General features: G+C 42.4%; 1 pseudogene; it reads right to left on the bottom strand.

The window, feature by feature from the left end:
• Window positions 1-5296: 5296 nt before the first annotated feature.
• On the bottom strand, window positions 5297-6286 carry LOC119300297 (annotated as a pseudogene).
• Between the last annotated feature and the right edge of the window lie 12764 nt (window positions 6287-19050).

Here is a 19050-nt window from a genome sequence, read left to right as displayed (position 1 = left end):
ACTCATAAACTCATAATATAACCGGCATCGAAACGTTAAGCGTGCGGACCCTATGGGTTCGAGAACTATGTAGACATGACCGAGACATGTCTCCGGTCAATAACCAATAGCGGAACCTGGATGCTCATATTGGCTCCCACATATTCTACGAAGATCTTTATCGGTCAGACCGCATAACAACATACGTTGTTCCCTTTGTCATCGGTATGTTACTTGCCCGAGATTCGATCATCGGTATCTCAATACCTAGTTCAATCTCGTTACCATCAAGTCCCTTTACTCGTTCCGTAATACATCATCCCGCAACTAACTCATTAGTTGCAATGCTTGCAAGGCTTAAGTGATGTGCATTACCGAGAGGGCCCAGAGATACCTCTCCGACAATCGGAGTGACAAATCCTAATCTCGAAATACGCCAACCCAACAAGTACCTTTGGAGACACCTGTGGAGCACCTTTATAATTACCCAGTTATGTTGTGACGTTTGGTAGCACACAAAGTGTTCCTCCGGTAAACGGGAGTTGCATAATCTCATAGTCATAGGAACATGTATAAGTTATGAAGAAAGCAATAGCAACAAACTAAACGATCAAGTGCTAAGCTAACGGAATGGGTCAAGTCAATCACATCATTCTCCTAATGATGTGATCCCGTTAATCAAATGACAACTCATGTCTATGGTTAGGAAACATAACCATCTTCGATCAACGAGCTAGTCAAGTAGAGGCATACTAGTGACACTCTGTTTGTCTATGTATTCACACATGTATTATGTTTCCGGTTAATACAATTCTAGCATGAATAATAAATATTTATCATGATATAAGGAAATAAATAATAACTTTATTATTGCCTCTAGGGCATATTTCCTTCACTAACATATTACTGAAGCTGCAACAAACATATTGCAGACGAGTGTTGGTGAAGTGGAAGGCACAAGCCTGGTGTGGGTGGTTGATGGTGATGTGGATACCACTGAGGCATTCCTGTGTAGCGCCTGACTGATGGGATCGGTGTAGGATGGTGCCTTTTTGGAGGTTGTATGCATGGTGACGGTCATGGCATCTATATTGGTGGTAGTTGTAGCTAGGTGGCGGTGTGAGCTCTAGTGCAGGTGGGATCAGCAATGCGAAAAGTGAAGCAGAGGAGGTTGTGAGGCAATGGGTTGTCTCGATGGCCATGGAAGAATAAAAGTTGCAGTTACGATGGAGGGCGTCGCTCGGGTGCATTTGGTGCTAGGGTTAGGGCTAGGGGAGGAGTCTGGAAGAGAGGAAGGTGGGTGTACTGGAACAAGATCAAATCTTGGTAGAAGAAATCTGAGGTGGGAGACTCATCAGTATGGGAATAAAAACAGACATGGGAGGGAGGTGGAACCTAAAAGAGTGCAGACGAAGAGGTAGGAAGAAACATTTGACGTAAGATGGAAACTTGGTATAAAAATTGAGGTAGTAGAGATTTGAGAGGTTCCTTACTTGCGTGTTTGAAAGTAGATTTGTTAACCTTGTCTAGCCGAGGTGGTCTGAGTCAGAAAATCCTATATGGCGCACTTGAACTGCTCCATCGATGGGTCAGAAAGTAGGTGTGACTTGTTTTTCTCTCCTTTTCTTCCCTGTGTCCTTCTGTTTTTTTTCTGTGTGTCTATTTACTTTTTTATTTGGCAATTTTTTTGTTTCCATTTATATTAGTTTGTATAAATGCTTTTTAAAATTGCACAAACATACATTCTAACACACTTGAAAAACTATTCTCAAAGGGATGAACTTGTTTGACATATATAAATTTTTCTGTATGTAGTGAATGTTTTGTACATACTAGAGGGTTAGATTTGCTTCCAAATATAAGCAAAATTGTTTTCAGATACATAATTTTTATATCTTGTATATAAATCATATCCATGATTTAAACTGATACTCAAAGCTTTTAAATGTTTTTCAGGTTACCTCTTTTATTGAAGAAAAAAATATACACACTAATGGGCTATACTGTGATCAGCTCCTTATCATGTTCCTCGAGGCCACCGCAGGTGTGTTTGTAGCAGGGGAGATCTCTATAAGGCGCTCGATGCGTTGTCCCATTGACCAAACGCATAAGGTCAAGCGCATTGGGCTGGCCCATTTAGCTTTTCTCAGTCGTTTTGGTTTTGGGAACCTTCTAACTGGTTCCTTCCGGCTTTTCCTGTTTGTGAAACCAAAAGGTTTTGTGAACCAGGTTTTTACCCTGCTTTTCTGTTTATTTTATATTATATTTTTTATGCTTTTTATTATTTCTTGGTTTACTTTTTAATTTTTCCCCTATTTTTTATTTTCCATAGTTTTTAAATTTTAGTAAATATAAATTAAAAGTTGTTAACATTTTTCAAAATATGCTCGTCTTTTCCAAAAAAAATCAAAACTTTGTGCATATTTCCAAATTAATTCCGCAAAAAAAAGTACAGAATTTTGAAGAATTATCATAACTTTTAAAAACTTAGAAACTTAAAAACCTCTAAACATTTCAATTTTTTGTTCCTTTTTCAAAATGTCGATTTTTAAAAAATGACTTCACGTTTTGAAAACAATGTTCTTTTTTTCCAAAATAATGATCTTTCAGAAAAATTCCATATTTTTATAAAAATATTCGGAATTTCAGAATTCTTCTGAATTTCTGAAAAATTATTTTATTTTTCCAACAATCAACCCTCTGTTTGTTTTTGTGTTTTTGAGGTTGAGAACATTTTGTGGAAGTCGAGAACATTTGTTGAATTCAAGATTTCCTTATTGAGATTTAGAATATTTTTCTTAATTTGAGAACAATTTTTATTTCATATTTTTGTGAATAGTTTTTCGAAAAGGTTTTTGGAATTGTGTTTTTTTATTTTAATGAACAATTTCAAAATTAAAGAACATTTTTTTGTTTTCTGAACGATTTTGAAGTTCTTGAACATTATTTCATTTTTCGAACAATTTTTCACGTTGAATATGTTTTTCATGTATCAAAATAATTTCGCAAGCGGATTTTTTAAGACCACCAAATTTGATTTTTGCATCAGAGCTGTGTATTGTTTATTTGCTACCGAAGGAAGCCTTGCCTACAACCTCTTCCTTATTGGTCGGCCAACTGGTGTGGACCGAATTTAGGAATCTTCCACCGAGTTTGTAAAGGTTCCGCCCGATTTTCTATCTGTATTGTTTTTCAATGGTTTTCTTTTTTTCTCTAATTTCCACTTTTCTTTTTCCGTTTTGTTGTTACTTTTTTTATTTTTTGCAATGCACGTTATTTTTTTTCAAATACACGTCAAACAATATTTAGATACATGTAAAACATTTTTTAGATGCATGTCAATTTAAGAAAAAAAACAATCACGTTGAACATTTTCCGAACACAAGTTGAACATTTTCTGAACACATGTCGAATATTTTTCAAAAATATCACGACCATGCGATATTTTTAGAAATATCATGATCATATTTGCCAAATACACACTGAATATCTTTTATACACACGCTGAACATTTTCAAAATTATAAAAAAAATATATCTTCTAATTTTCTCTCCATATATTTTCAAAAGGACACTGCTAATTAATCACCTTATGTGGTCTTTTCTCACGTGATGGATGCATATTCCCCATGTTCGTCCCTAGTGCATTAATTTTTTGTTTTCAGAATTATAAAAAAAATCTTTTAAACCGCGTGTCGAAATTCAGATCATTTTTATTGTTAAAACCCTCGTGACGTGCTCTTCAAAAGTAGATGTTTCGACGAATTAGTCTTCCTGCCAACTAAACATCAATATGTGTGCAACTAGACTACATTGTCGCGCCAACTGAGCATATGTGTGTGCCAATAGTCCTGCAAACTAAACATGAATGTGTGTGCAAACTAGACTACATTGCGGTGCCAACTGAGTATATGCGTGTGCCAATAGTCCTGCCAACTAAACATCAATGTGTGTGCAACAAGACTAAATTACAAGCCAACTGAGCATATGTGTGTGCAACTAGTCTTCTCTGTCAACTAAACATCAATGTGTGTATAACTAGACTACATTATAAGCCAACTAAACATTAATGTGTGTGCAACTAGACTACATTACAAGCCAACTGAGCATATGTGTGTGCAACTAGTCTTCACTGTCAACTAAGCATCAATGTGTGTGCAAGTAGACTACATTACAAGCCAACTGAGAATGTATGTGCAACTAGTATTTTCTGCCAACTAAACATCAATGTGTGTGCAACTAGACTATATTACAAGCCAACTAAATATTAATGTGTGTGCAACTAGACTAGGTTACAAACCAACTGAGCATATATGTGTTCAACTAGTCTTCTCTGCCAACTAAACATCAACATATGTACAACTAGACTACATTACAAGCCAACTAAACATCACTGCGTGGATTCGGTTAGCTTGTAATTAGCCAGCAGATTAAACCATGAGGTCATGTCTCGATGTATACGTAACTTGCAAGCTAAGCTACACTTCTTCCTACCTACACGTATGCATGCATGGTCGGCCGGGTTAATTCCATCCAACAATCTCTTCCTCTCACTTCTCTCCTCACAAACCAAGTCTTAAAATCTAACTAAACCACTTCATCCATCACCATGGCAACACCTACGTGTATATACACAACGAACCATGCCACCAACCTTCCCATCTCACCTCTCTCTCTCTCTCAAGTCTCAGCACAGAGAGCCACTGTCAATCAATCACAGAAACACGACTATTTCTATCACGATTCCTTGCCTGCGCCTCCTCATGGCTGCTGCCAGCGGCACAAAGCAGCAGCAGCATCCGCACCCAGCTCCACCACTGGGGGCGGCGGTGGTGTACGGTGTACCCCAAGTTCAAGTTGACGGAGAAGGCCGTCCGCCGATCTGCGCTTCTTCCCGTGTTACACCTAGGAGCACCAGCACAACAGCCCGCTGTGTGTCGGGCTGTCCGGTCGATCAGGGCGGCGGGGTGTCCTGAGTGTTTGACCAGGGGCGGTGGCGCGGCCAACCTTGACCAAAGGCGACCTACGGTGATGACCTGCAGCAGCGGAAGATGCAGAGGACCAGCGGCAGGAACAGCTAGGCAGAAGGTGCGCGGACGGCTGCCATGGCCGCGCGCGGGAGAGAGAGGGGTGAGGGAGTGGCGGCTAGCTAGGGGAAACCGGGGGTGGGTTGGTCCTTCGGGTAGTGGTTGGCCTTGTCATCCACGTGCAACGAGCGAGATCGAGCGGTCAGAACGCGGCCGCTCGTTTTGTCCATATAGCGCGCGGCCACTTTTTAGATTTTAGGAACAAACAATAGTACTTATTAGATACTGTAGTTAGATAACCACGCCTATTATTCCTTGTGTCATGGGCTCATGGCATACGAGTATAGGAAATTGAGAGAAAAGGAATGGAATAATCGGCATACTCACAAAGATGACCACGCCAATTATTTCCGCGGTTAAAGGGAATGTCAACGAGTCCTCTTCCTGCAACCTGAGCAGCACGTCTAGCAGGTCCTCGTCGTCGGTGCTACGGGGACCGTCGGCTGCACGCCTCGCCCTGCGGTCGTCGATGATGTTGTCGATGATGCGCTGGATCCGGCCACAACTCCTCCTCAGCCGGCGCTCGCCAGTGCCCAGCCACTACACGAGCTTTGATGACGGGAAGAGGTCAGCGAGGATGAAGCCCCCCAGCAGCGTCATGACCTCGTCGAGCTCGCGGAGATACTCTCCCTGCTGCGCGCACTTCCCACCGAACGCGGCCCTAGCGACGATGTCGTTCGCCAGCACCGGCAACTTCTCACTGAGGTTCACGGTGCCACCCGCGGGCGAGGCGGCCAGGGAGCGGACGAGGCCGGCCATCTCCTCGGCCCTAATGGACGCCATGCGCCTCACCTGCGCGGCGCTAACAAGCTCCACGATGCAGACCTTCCGCATCTGCCGCCAACGGTCGCTGTAGGGGGCCAGCATGATCCCCTTCCCGCCGCAGCCGGCGATGTCCAGCGCGACGCCGCTTCCCCGGTCCGCGAAGGTAGGGTCGTTGGTCTTCATGACCAGCGCCGCCGCCTCGGCGCTGGAGACCACCACGGTGGGGACCTCGCCGAACTTGAGGTACATGAGCGGGCCGTGCCGGCGAGACAGCTCCGACAGGGCTCGGTGCGGGAGGTGGCCGATGAGGTGGTGGAGGCTGCCGATGATCGGAAGGGTCCATGGTCCGGGGGGCAACCTCTTCTTGGTCTTGGACTTGTCATGGGAAGAGCTAAGAAACCAAAGGACTAGCACCGTGGCTACGATAAATAAGCACAAACTTAAGAAAATCTCCATGGCGCACCGTGTTTTAGCTGCTGGCTTTGAGGCTAACAACCAACTTTATAGCATGCCGCATACATCCAACCCAACTAGTAGTAGACTAGCTAATTGGAAGTAATTCGGCGTCAACGGATGCTTGGGCTTCCTGATCGTGAAAACAAATATACTGCATAACGTGTTTGTTTTTTGCAAGAAACATAACGTGTTAATACGAACTTCCGTTCAATAGGTATATACTCTCTTCATTACTAAGTCGAGACATTGACGTCCTTATATTTTATTTTGACCCTCTCCATTAATCTCAATGTCAATGATACATGAATGGGTCGCAACAAGTCCTTCACTTGTTGGTGCAAGTTGCAAATAAAGAAGCTGTGTTCAGCAATGGACAAATAATGATTTCACCAAACTTAGTTGCTTAGACTAGCCACAATGGGTAGTAACATAGAGTGGTAACATGCCCATGTTACTACACTATGTTACTACCTCTATAGTGGGAAGTAACACATGTGTGGTAACATGCAATACTTCATTTATTATGCTTTAGACTCATCTTGCCTTGATATGTATGATGTTACTCATACTAGTAGTAACTAGCTATGTTACTATATGCCTTTTTTTTTCATTTATTACTTGCCACATCATCTATTTTATCTAGATATGTGTGATGTTACTACCTATGTTACTCCCACTGTGGGTAGTTTTAAGCAAATGGAAGGGGCTTGTTTAAGTAGATTTATTCAACTAGCAAAGTGGCCTGCGCATGTCATCTTTTTGTTGTATTAATTAATAACTACATTTCATCCAGCTTGCATCAACATACAAAAATTCCATTGTTTTGCCTTCCTTCCTTATTTTCACTTCTATTTTCCACTCTCATTCTCTTTGTTTCCTCTTTTTTTTTTACTATTCTTGTTTCTCTAGAAAGTACGTAAATGTAGTTGTGCATGGTCGATGAATATACAACGCACATGTGAATGGACATGCAATAAAAGTTGTGCACAACAGGTGGACATGTAGTTGGACACATTCGGCATGCGTACAACTGCAGATGCGCACCAGTGGGCAGGTGTGCAACTGTGTTGCACCCGGTTGTTGGACATGCAGAGTTGCACACGGCCAGTTAACATGAGTTGCAAACAGCCGGCTGGCGTGCAACTACTGTTGTGTGCATTTAAGTGAGTGTGCAACTGCAATTATACCTCGATCGGATGGGTGTGCAAGTATGGTTACACGTTGTGTGAAGAATGACAGACTGATCATCGTGTAAAGACAACACAGTAGGAGCTTCTCTCCTTTCTTCTAATAAAAAGAAGAGGTGCAAACGACACTCCTGTTCCCGACCTTAGCCACCGCCGCTAAAGTCTCTTCCATGTCGTTGCCTTGGTCCCCGCTCCTTTTTCACGTCCGGTGGCCTCATCGTCTCAAGAGGAGTGAAGATCCGTCCGTTTCATTTTTCTTTTCCTTAGATTCTGTTTTTTTGGCGGCATCAAACAAGGTGTTTGCGATGATTGCGTGTTGTTGACAAAGGGCATTGTGAGAGTTTGTGTACTAAATCTGTTGACAAAGAGAAATTGGTTGGATATTAATGAGGCGACTTCGATCTCTGACATAAGTAGTTGGTGTATATAACAGGAGATGGTGAACTAAAGTTTATGCAAAGCACAGGACCAAGCCTATTTATGGTGTGTATATATAAGGGCATCTTTAACGGCAACCCGTAAAAAACCTCCTACATTCGTGCACGGATAGAGGGGACCAGTCGCGGACACGGATGCGGGAGGCAACCATCCAACCATAGCCGCATACATCCGGCTTTTCGGATTTCCCCACCAGTCCACACGATCAAGTAGCCGCATGCAAAGTGCACAGAAGTTCAAATAGCCACATGCAAAACATGTTTAAATTTTAAAAAGTTCAAATATTTTACATCCAACATTGTTGTCTCCTTTCACCGCCCAGTGATGCTCAATCAGATCCTCCTTGAGCTGCTCATGAGTTGGCCGATGCATAATTTGTTGATGCATTTGAATAAACTCCCCAAATATGGCTGGATTCTGGTTCAGAAGTTGGATAGGATCACCCATGTTCTCAAATTCCAGAGCTGCGGCAGCATCGTCATCCTCATCCTCGACAATCATGTTGTGCATGATCAGACAACATGTCATCAACCCCCACAAGGTCTTTGGATCCCATTGTTTTGCAGGTCCACGAACAACTGCAAAACATGCCTGAAGGACTTCAAATGCCCTCTCGACATCATTTCTAGATGCTTCTTGTCTTTGGGCAAAGTGAGCCTTTTTTTGGCCAACTAGGTTTGAGATGGTGCTGACAAAGGTAGCCCATGAAGGATAGATACCTTCAACCAGATAGTAACCCATGTTGTACTCGATCATATCCATTGACAGTATAGTGGCAAGGAGGAGCTTTTTCTTCAGTCAGCCTCGCAAACAACGGTGATCATTGCAGCACATTGATACTATTGTGAGACCTGGACTTACCAAAGAAAGCATGTCAAATCCAAAGATCATGTGATGCAACTGCTTCAAGAGTGATGGTGGGCTTCTTAACATGACTCTGATATTGCCCTTGTAAATTATTTGGGCAGTTCTTCCATTTCCAATGCATGCAGTCAACAGATCCAAGCAAACCTGGCCACCCTCTTGCTTTTGAGATTGCCAGAAGCCTCTCGGTGTCTGCCGCAGTTGGTTCTCTCAGGTACCGAGATCCGAACACCTCCACCATGGCAGTTGCAAACTTGAACATGGCATCTTCGCATGTGCTCTCAGATATTCGTAGGTACTCGTCCCACGAATCAGCGGCCGTGCCATATGCAAGCATCCGGAGTGCGGATGTGCACTTCTAGTAACCACAAAAGCCAATCGTTCCCACGACGTCCTACTTCAGGATGAAGTAGTCATCATAGGACCGGACATCATGGTACAAACGATCGAAGATGGTCTTGCGCATCCAAAAACGCCGGCGAAAATGTTCAGCGAAGAGTGCATCGGGGGCAAAGTAGTCAGCCATCGGAATCAAATGCCTGCGTGCCCTGTTGCGGTTGAGCATGCGATGACCTTTGATCGAGCCCTTGAAATTGAGAACATGCTCCTTCGCACGCTCCACGTCTTCAAGGACCGCCTGCATCATTGTCGTCTCATCAGAGTACTCCTCCTCGTCCGATGAGTCGTCGGAAGACTCAACATACTGCTCGTATATGTACTCCAAATTGGAATCCCTTGGTACAAACAAAAAGGGACAACTGTTTTCAGCTCCGACGATTCATCGAACAGTTGCCGGGCATGGTAGAGGATGGTACCCGGCGAGGCAGTCGGAGGACAGGGGGTTGATCGAAGACGGAGGAGAAGCGACGTGGAACCCTGCTGGATCGCCTGAGGTGACGAAGATGCAGATTTCCGGCAGGGGTGTGGCGTGGTGGCCGGACTGGTGGAGCAGCGGCGACGGCAAGAGATAAAGAAGGAAGGAGAGAAATGGGGGAGGATGGAGTCGCGGGGTCCGGGAAGGGTTTTGGGGGGTGTCGAATTCGTACGTTTCGCGTGTCTGGGCTCCCGCAGACCTCCTTCATTTTTGTCTCCGTTTGGCGGAGAAATCGCGTTCGAAACGTCTCGCGGACCGATACAGGGCTGCGTTGGATGGCTTCTATGGTCCGGACAGCGTGATCTGGACGGTTGCGGAAGGTTTACAGGTCCGCTTGGAGATGCCCTAGAAACCCTTGAATAAACACGGTGATGAAGTTCCGACGACGAGAGTTACAAATAGAGATGTTCATGCAATAAATCACGGTGCGCAAGTACAGATGTATCACATGTCTTTGAAGTCATCCAACTAGACTGCTCGTATGGCCGCTTTGTAAAGAATTACACAGGCATGCACCAAAGAAAAACAAGACATCAATCAATTGCATCTGGCCGAGCGGACGTAGAGGTTGTTGCGCCGGTAGTTGGCGTAGACGAAGGAGACGTTGCCGTTCTGCCGGATGGAGTGGCCGTTGTTGAGAAGACAGACGCCGGAGCCGATGCGCCGGAGCAACTTGGGGTCGACGGGGACGAGGGAGCGGAAGTTGCCACACCGCAGGTGGATCTTCGACATGGAGCAGGGCTTGCCGGTGCGCCCGTCGCCGTTGCACTGGTTCACCACCTCCACCCTGTACCTCGCCGAGAGGTCCCTCTGAGGCTCGCCGAGGCTCTGCCATATGACGAGATCCTTCCGGGCGTTGCACCGGCCGGCAGCGGCGGAAAGGGTCGCGGCCGCCACCAGGATGGCGGTGGCCATGAGCACGGCGATGGAGCAGGCCGTCGACGTCGTCATGCCGATGAGCTGTTCGTTAGCGCGCCGGCAGATCTAGAGTTCAGGAGGAGAAAGACCAGAGGTAGCAAACCATGCACGTACGATTGTTGGACTACGCGGTCCGGCTGGAATTATATATGCATGCATGGCAGACGTGTCTCTGTTGAGTTTGAAAATAATAACCTGAAAAGAAAATTAATTTGGAATTGTGATCAACATTGTGGGATGCATCTTTGGATATATGGCAGCTTAAGGGCATCTTCAACACGGACCCTTAAACCTCCCGCGTACGTTCGGACCACGCGGTGTGACCGTGTTGTGCCATCCAAGATGGGCCTGTATCGGTTCGCTCGGTGGTTCGGAAACACTTTTTTTCGCAAACCTAAGACAAACTAGGGGGGCTTTGCGAGTGTCCGGACCACTGCCACGGCCGCGTCTAACTGCCCTGGCCCACCAAAAACTTGGGGGCAGGGTTCTCGAGAAAGTTCGACCAGGCGGCGGATGAGGTGTGGGGCGGCGGATGAGGTGTGGGGCAAGAGCGACAACGAGGAGGACATCGCTAGCTCCGCCCCGGCCGTGCCCCGCCGGCACACGTCCGCAGACGCCGGCAGCGAGGAAGAGTACTACATGGTAGTTTGCCACCGCTCGGGGTCCCAAGAAGGCCACCGCTCTTCCCCTCCCGTTGAAGCCAAGCTTGGTGGGCTAAACATCGTCGGCCGATTAGCCGTTTGGCGGCGACATGAGGGCAGGCAACTTCACTTTCCGGGGCTCCGGAGGCAGAGGTTACGGAAGGAGAGACGGAGAGCGCCGAGGCGAAAATGAAGAAAGCAAAGGCAATAGTCGGAGCTTCAGTTCTCGGAGCTTATGGCTGGACATGAGGACGGGCGCTGGCGGTCATTTAGATTATGTTTAGAGTAGGGTTTAATCCGTTTATATGAAAAATGTAATGAATTTCATCGGGCTTATATGAAAAATGCCCCAAATGTAATGAATTTCTTTTGGTTTATATGAAATCCCTCGTGTTTGCATGAATTTCATCCGGTTGGTTCAAATAGTGGTTAAGGTAGTACAAAGAATACTAGAAGTAAAAACACATCTAGGTCTGTATACCATCTAGTGACGACTATATCACTGGAGCGAGCCGAAGGCGCGCCGCCGTCTACGCCCCTCATCGGAGCCTGGTAAACCTTATTATTGTAATAGACAGTTGGGAAGTCGTTGTGCTACATCCATATACGATCAGTGCATCAGAACAACTTCTATATTAAAATAATTAGCCCCTACTAACATATTTCTCTTAACATCCAAGTGTGCCACCTCATCAAACAACATGCATGACAAACACCACAACATGCAATCATGCATAAAAAAATGTTCATCTCAACATGCAAACATGCATGAGATATCTAATACCTATTCTACGACTATAATTAATCTAACACAATAAACATATGTATTTTGCAGTTTTAAGTTTCATATTATTACTCTGAATGTTTATCTTGCATACAATCAAATATCAATGAAATATATTGCAAAATATTCCTGCAACAATGTGTGAGGTGTCATCTAGTTAGTTATTAGTTATCTACTTATCTACTATATCTAAATAGGAGCACCTCACTACATGATTTCTCTTAACATGCAGGCTATCCATATCATCCTGCCATGTCATCAGTTCTCCACCCATCCCGCTGAACGTGAGACATGCAGCCTATCCATATTCACTAACGCGAGCATAATCTTCGGTAGACCCCGCGTGCAAGATGATTAGCAAAAGAAAATGTCCCGACTAGACTCTGCATGCAAACACAATCAATCACGTGCATTCGGTCGTTCCACGGATAGACATCAATGTATAATCGCAAAATATATCTTGCTAGCTATTAACACGGGATGTCAAAAGGGAAACTTCTTGGATTAATACACGGACGGTTCCTTCATCTCAGGAATAGATCTTCATCGATTCCTAACAAAATCTCGACCGGTTCTTCTCATCTTCCCAATATCATCTCTACCCCTCTCTCTCCTACCTTCCCGTGGCAGCGGGGTGCTACCTTTTGAGCACTGCGTTGGTTTTCCCCGAAGAGGAAAGGATGATACAGCAAAATAGCGTAAGTATTTTCCTCAGTTTTTGAGAACCAAGGTATCAATCCAGTAGGAGGCTACGCGCCAGTCCCTCATACCTGCACAAAACAAATAAATCCTTGCAACCAACGTGACAAGGGGTTGTCAATCCCTACACGGCCACTTACGAGAGTGAGATCTGATAGATATGATAAGATAATATTTTTGGTATTTTTATGATAAAGATGCAAAGTAAGGTAAAAGCAAAGTAAAAAACCAAAGGAAATAACTAAGTAGTAGGAGATTAATATGATGAAGATAGAACCGGGGGCCATAGGTTTCACTAGTGGCTTCTCTCGAGAGCATAAGTATTCTACGGTGGGTGAACAAATTACTGTTGAGCAATTGACAGAATTGAGTATAGTTATGAGAATATCTAGGCATGATCATGTATATAGGCATCATGTCCGAGACAAGTAGACCGACTCCTGCCTGCATCTACTACTATTACTCCACTCACCGACCGCCATCCAGCATGCATCTAGAGTATTAAGTTAATGAAAGCAGAGTAACGCCTTAGGCAAGATGACATGATGTAGATGGATAAACTCATGCAATATGATGAAAACCCTATCTTGTTATTCTCGATGGCAACAATAAAATACGTGCCTTGCTGCCCCTACTGTCACTGGGAAAGGACACCGCAAGATTGAACCCAAAGCTAAGCACTTCTCCCATTGCAAGAAAGATCAATCTAGTAGGCCAAACCAAACTGATAATTCGAAGAGACTTGCAAAGATAACCAATCATACATAAAAGAATTCAGAAAAGATTCAAATATTGTTCATAGATAGACTTGATCATAAACCCACAATTCATCTGTCTCAACAAACACACCACAAAAATAAGATTACATCGAATAGTTCTCCACAAGAGAGGGGGAGAACGTTGTATTGAGATCCAAAAAGAGAGAAGAAGCCATCTAGCTACTAACTATGGACCCGTAGGTTTGAGGTGAACTACTCACACTTCATCGGAGGGGCTATGATGTTGATGTAAAAGCCCTCCGTGATCGATGCCCCCTCCGACGGAGCTCCGGAACAGACCCCAAGATGGGATCTCGTGGATACAGAAAGTTGCGGCGGTGGAATTAGGGTTTTGGCTCCGTATCTGATCGTTCGAGGATACGTAGGTATATATATATAGGAGGAAAGAGTACGTCGGTGGAGCAACAGGGGGCCCACGAGGGTGGAGGGCACGCCTGGGGGGGGGGGGGTAGACGCGCCCCCTACCTCGTGGCCTCCTCTTTTGTGTCTTGACATAGGGTCCAAGTCTCCCAGGTCTTGTTCGTTGAGAAAATCACATTCCCGAAGGTTTCATTCCGTTTGGACTCCGTGTGATATTCCTTTTCTTCGAAACCCTAAAACAGGCAAAACACAACAATTCTAGGCTGGGCCTCCGGTTAATAGGTTAGTCCCAAAAATAATATAAAAATGGATAATAAAGCCCAATAATGTCCAAAACAGTAGATAATATAGCATGGAGCAATCAAAAATTATAGATGCGTTGGAGACGTATCAAGCATCCCCAAGCTTAATTCCTGCTCGTCCTCGAGTAGGTAAACGATAAAAACAGAATTTTTGATGCGGAGTGCTATTGGCATAATTTTAATGTAATTCTTCTTAATTGTTGTATGAATATTCAGATCCGAAGGATTCAAGACAAAAGTTCATATTGACATAAAAATAATAATACTTCAAGCATACTAACAAAGCAGTTATGTCTTCTCAAAATAACATGGCCAAAGAAAGTTCATCCCTACAAAATCATATAGTTTAGTCATGCTCCATTTTTGTCACAGAAGAATGCTCTCATCATGCACAACCCCGATGACAAGCCAAGCAATTGTTTCATACTTTAGTAATCTCAAACCTATAAACTTTCACGCAATATATGAGCGCGAGCCATGGACATAGCACTATGGTGGAATAGAATATAATGAGGGGGTTATGTGGAGAAGACAAAAAGGAGAAAGTCTCACATCAACGAGGCTAATCAATGGGCCATGGAGATGCCCACCGATTGATGTTAATGCAAGGAGTAGGGATTGCCATGTAACGGATGCACTAGAGCTATAAATGTATGAAAGCTCAACAAAAGAAACTAAGTGGGTGTGCATCCAACTTGCTTGCTCACGAAGACCTAGGGCACTTGAGGAGGCCCATTGTTGGAATATACAAGCCAAGTTCTATAATGAAAATTCTCACTAGTATATGAAAGTGACAAGAGACTCTCTATCATGAATATTATTGTGCTACTTTGAAGCACAAGTGTGGCAAAGGATAGTAACATTGTCCCTTCTCTCTTTTTCTCTCATTTTTTGGGCCTTCTCTTTTTTTATGGCCTTTCTCCTTTTTATGGCCTTTCTCTTTCTTTTTTTTCTTTTTTTATAATTCCTCACTTGGGACAATGCTCTAGAAAATGATCATCACACTTCTATTTATTTACAACTCAATGATTACAACTTGATACTAGAACAAAGTGTGACTCTATATGAATGCCTCCCGCGGTGTACCGGGATATGCAATGAACCAAGAGTGACATGTATGAAAGAATTATGAACAGTGGCTTTGCCACAAATACTATGTCAACTACATGATCATGCTAAGCAACATGACAATGATGAATATGTCATGATAAACGGAATGGTCGAAAGTTGCATGGCACTATATCTTGAAATGGCTATGGAAATGCCATAAGAGGTAGGTATGGTGGCTGTTTTGAGGAAGATATAAGGAGGTTTATGTGTGAAAGAGCGTATCATATCACGGGGTTTGGATGCACCGGCGAAGTTTGTGCCAACTCTCAACGTGAGAAAGGGCAATGCACGGTACTGCAGAGGCTAGCAAGGATGGAAGGGTGAGAGTGCGTATAATCCATGGACTCAACATTAGTCATAAAGAACTCACATACTTATTGCAAAAATCTACAAGTCATCAAAAACCTCGGCACTACGCGCATGCTCCTAGGGGGATAGATTGGTAGTAAAAGACCATCGCTCGTCCCCGACCGCCACTCATAAGGAGGACAATCAAATAACACCTCATGTTTCAAATTTGTTACATAACGTTTACCATACGTGCATGCTACGGGACTTGCAAACTTCCACACAAGCATTTCTCAATTTCACAACTACTCAACTAGCACGACTTTGATATTATTACCTCCATATCTCAAAACAATCATCAAGCATCAAACTTCTCTTAGTACTCGAAACACTCATAAGAAAATTTTACTAATCTTGAATACCTAGCATATTAGGATTTTAAGCAAATTACCATGCTATTTAAGACTGTCAAAATAATCTAAGTGAAGCACGAGAGATCAATAGTTTCTATAAAACAAATCCACCACCGTGCTCTAAAAGATATAAGTGAAGTACTAGAGCAAAACTATATAACTCAAAAGATATAAGCGAAGCACATAGAGTATTCTAACAAATTACAAATCATGTATGGCTCTCTCAAAAGGTGTGTACAGCAAGGATTATTGTGGTAAAGTAAAAAGTAAAGACTCAAATCATACAAGACGCTCCAAGCAAAACACATATCATGTGGCGAATAAAAATATAGCTCCAAGTAAAGTTACCGATAGAATAGACGAAATAGGGGATGCCTTCCGGGGCATCCCCAAGATTTGGCTTTTAGGTGTCCTTAGATTATCTTGGGGGTGACATGGGAATCCCCAAGCTTAGGCTCTTGCCACTCCTTGTTCCATAATCCATCAAATCTTTACCAAAAACTTGAAAACTTCACAACACAAAACTCAAAGTAGAAAATCTCGTGAGCTCCGTTAGCGAAAGAAAACAAAAAACCAGTTCAAGGTACTGTAATGAACTCATTCTTTATTTATATTGGTGTTAAACCTACTTTATTCCAACTTCTATATGGTTTATAAACTATTTTACTAGCCATATATTCATCAAAATAAGCAAACAACACACGAAAAAACAGAATCTGTCAAAAACAGAACAGTGTGTAGTAATCTGTAGCTAGCGCAAGATCTGGAACCCCAAAAATTCTAAAATAAATTTCTGGACGTGAGGAATTTATCTATTAATCATCTTAAAAAATAATTAACTAAATATCACTTTCCAAATAAAAATGGAAGCAGTTCTCGTGAGCGCTAAAGTTTCTATTTTTTACAGCAAGTGTAACAAGACTTTCCCCAAGTCTTCCCAACGGTTCTACTTGGCACGAACACTAATTAAACACAAAAAAACACAACCAAAACAGAGGCTAGATAAATTACTTATTACTAAACAGGAGCAAAAGGCAAGGAATAAAAATAAAATTGGGTTTCCTCCCAACAAGCGCTATCGTTTAACGCCCCTAGCTAGGCATAACAAGCAAGGATAGATCTAGGTATTTCCATCTTTGGTAGGCAATCCATAAGTGGATCTCATAATAGATTCATAAGGTAATTTAATTTTATTTCTAGGAAAGTGTTCCATGCCTTTCCTTAATGGAAATTGGAATCTAATATTTCCTTCCTTCATATCAATAATTGCACCAATCGTTCTAAGGAAAGGTCTACCAAGAATAATAGGACATGAAGGATTGCAATCTATGTCAAGAATAACAAAATCTACGGGCACATAATTCCTATTTGAAACAATAAGAACATCATTAATTCTTCCCATAGGTTTCTTAGTAGTGGAATCCGCAAGGTGCAAGTTTAGAGAGCAATCATCAAAATCACGGAAACCTAACAAATCACACAAAGTCTTTGGAATCGTGGAAACACTAGCACCCAAATCACATAAAGCATAGCATTCATGATCTTTAATTTTAATTTTAATAGTTGGTTCCCACTCATCATAAAGTTTTCTAGGGATAGAAATTTCCAATTCAAGTTTTTCTTCATAAGATTGCATCAAGGCATCAACGATATGTTTAGTAAACGCTTTATTTTGACTATAAGCATGAGGAGAATTTAGCACGGATTGCAACAAGGAAATACAATCAATCAAAGAGCAATTTTCATAGTTAAATTCCTTGAAATCCATAATAGTGGGTTTAGCAACATCTAGGGTTTTAATTTCTTCCATCCCACTTTTATCAATTTTAGCATCAAGATCAAAAAATTCCGAATTCTTGGAACGTCTTCTAGGTAAAGGTGGATCATATTCAGTCCCATCATTATCAAGATTCATATTGCAAAACAAAGATTTAATAGGGGACACATCAATAACTTTTAGATCTTCATATTTATTTTCATAGGAACTAGAAGAACACGCTCTTATAAAGGCATCTTTCTTAGCACGCATCCTAGCGGTTCTTTCTTTGCACTTGTCAATGGAAATTATCATGGCTTTGAGAGACTCATTGATATCATGTTTAGGTGGAATAGATCTAAGTTTCAAAGAATCAACATCAAGAGAAATTCTATCAACGTTCCTAGCCAACTCATCAATCTTAAGCAATTTTTCTTCAATCAAAGCATTAAAATTCTTTTGCAAAGTAATAAATTCTTTAATATTAGATTCAAAATCAGAGGGCATCTTATTATAATTTCCATAAGAATTGTTGTAGGAATTACCATAATTATTAGAGGAATTACTAGGATAAGGCCTAGGATTGAAATTTCCTCTATATACGTTGTTACCAAAATTGTTCCTACCAACAAAATTCACATCCATAAATTCATTATTATTCTCAGTCAAAGTAGACAAGGGCATATCATTAGGATCAGACGAAACACTATTACTAGCAAATAATTTCATAAGTTCATCCATCTTTCCACTCAAAACATTAATTTCTTCTATTGCATGCACCTTTTTATTAGTAGGTCTTTCAGTATGCCATTGAGAATAATTAACCATAATATTATCTAGGACTTTAATAGCTTCTCCTAAAGTGATTTCCATAAAAGTGCCTCCCGCGGCCGAATCTAAAAGATTTCTAGAAGCAAATTTCAATCCGGCATAAATTTTTTGTATAATCATCCAGAAATTTAAACCATGGGTAGGGCAATTACGTATCATTAGTTTCATTCTCTCCCAAGCTTGTGCAACATGTTCATGATCAAGTTGCTTAAAATTCATAATATCGTTTCTAAGAGAGATGATCTTAGCGGGAGGAAAATACTTAGAGATAAAAGCATCTTTGCACTTGTTCCATGAATCAATACTATTTTTAGGCAAAGACGAAAACCAAGCTTCAGCCTGATATCTAAGCGAAAAAGGAAATAACTTCAATTTAACAATATCATTATCCACATCTTTCTTCTTTTGCATATCACACAAATCAACGAAGGTATTTAGATGGGTAGCGGCATCTTCACTAGGAAGGCCAGAAAACGGATCTTTCATGACAAAATTCAGCAAAGCAGTATTAATTTCACAA

Source organism: Triticum dicoccoides, chromosome 5A (genome assembly GCF_002162155.2).
Source record: "Triticum dicoccoides isolate Atlit2015 ecotype Zavitan chromosome 5A, WEW_v2.0, whole genome shotgun sequence".
NCBI lineage: Eukaryota > Viridiplantae > Streptophyta > Magnoliopsida > Poales > Poaceae > Triticum > Triticum dicoccoides.
The sequence above is the reverse complement of the archived record's forward strand: the minus strand, read 5'-3'. Positions and strand labels throughout refer to the sequence as shown.